Source organism: Elaeis guineensis, chromosome 13 (genome assembly GCF_000442705.2).
Source record: "Elaeis guineensis isolate ETL-2024a chromosome 13, EG11, whole genome shotgun sequence".
NCBI classification, from domain to species: domain Eukaryota; kingdom Viridiplantae; phylum Streptophyta; class Magnoliopsida; order Arecales; family Arecaceae; genus Elaeis; species Elaeis guineensis.
Genome location: NC_026005.2, coordinates 39032467 through 39033990, shown reverse-complemented (window position 1 = coordinate 39033990; position 1524 = coordinate 39032467). Strand labels below are relative to the sequence as shown.

The window sequence follows — 1524 nt, the reverse complement described above, 5'->3', positions numbered from 1 at the left end:
TGCACCTTTTACACATGGGTGCAGATATTTGATTTACATTGGCTGGTCTCTGTAATTCTAAGGCTTCCAATCTACGTGTTAAGGTTGCAATCTTGGCCTCTGATGCTAGGGTTGGTTGAATTTGATGCATTCCTCCTCTTGAAGGTGTAGCTTTATCAGGTTCCCTAGTTGTTTCCCACTGTAAATTTTTCTCGGCTAGGTCTTCTAAGAATTGCCAAGCTTCAGTAGTTTCTTTGTCCATAAATTGGCCTTGGCACATGGACTCTAGCATGGTTCTTGAGTTTGAATCTAACCCCTCATAGATGATCTGGCATAGTCTCCAAGTTTCTATTCCATGGTGTGGGCATTGGGTCAAAAGATTCTTGAAACGATCAAAGTACTTCCAAAATGATTCACCAGCTAGTTGGTAAAATTGATTTATTTCATTCCTAATCCTAGCTGTTTTATGATGGGGAAAATACTTTTTTAAAAATATTCTCACAAAGCCCTCCCAGGTAGTGACAGAATAGTTTGGCAGACTATAAAGCCACTTCTTAGCATTGTCCTTAAGGGCAAAGTTGATTAATCTAAGTTTGACCTCATCCTCTGTTAATTGCAGTTTCATGGTTGCACATACCTCCTCAAATTCTCTAATAAATATATAAGCATCCTCTAATCCTGTGAATTTTGGAAGCATATTTATGATTTGAGGTTTGATTTCAAAATTGTTAGCTGTGGGTTGTGGCAACCTGATACAAGATGGTTGGATGGAGCCAACTGGATAACACAAATCCTCAAGGGTCATGGGTTGGATTGGTTCAGCCATTGGAACAACAGGAATTGACTCAATTCTAACTAGACGACCCGACACTCTTCTCCACACACGAGGTGTACGGTTCTCGATGTTTATACAATTTTTTTTTTTTTAATAAAATTTTTATGTATAAGGAAAAGAAAAAAAAGAGAAAAAGTTCTAAAGAGAAGATCCTAAGGAGTCCTAAATCTAAAGAAAAGTAACCAAATTAATTTAAATTTTAAATTTTTTTGTTTTTTCAAACAAGTGAATCAATAAATTAAACTCAATCTATCCTAGGGTTAACCTAAATCTAGACAGCTCCTAACTGTTCCAAGATGACCCTTCAAACCTTCCAAGTGGAGATTGATCAACTAGTTAGCCAGGTAAGTATAAGAGGTGGGAGGTTCACTCATCGTTGCCTTTCTAGACACCAAACGAGTTGGCCAGGCCAGCAACTGAACCAATTTAACAAACCACCCTCAGGGACTTGCCTAGACACCAACTAATCAAACAACTCAAACTTGGTAGAACTCTTAGGGTTCCTTGTCCTATTGAGCTCGAATTCCTTAAGGTTGACGTCTAATTGATTTTAAGATTAAAAGTCTAGGTAATGCAATATGATGGAGATGGTTTTTGGGCTAAGGAAGGGTAATGAAATTCCCACCTTATCTTGTTAATGGGTTGATGCCCTTAGATTAATTATGAAAATGCAAATACAAATAAACAAGATGACCAAGAATGTAAAAGAT

At 37.3% G+C, this 1524-nt stretch overlaps 1 non-coding gene across 1 annotated transcript; it reads left to right on the top strand.

Annotated features, from left to right (window-relative positions):
* Nucleotides 1–329: 329 nt before the first annotated feature.
* On the top strand, nt 330–436 carry LOC140853504 (small nucleolar RNA R71). Its single transcript, XR_012136574.1, has one exon. It is a non-coding gene; the product is annotated as a small nucleolar RNA R71 (small nucleolar RNA).
* Nucleotides 437–1524: the final 1088 nt, after the last annotated feature.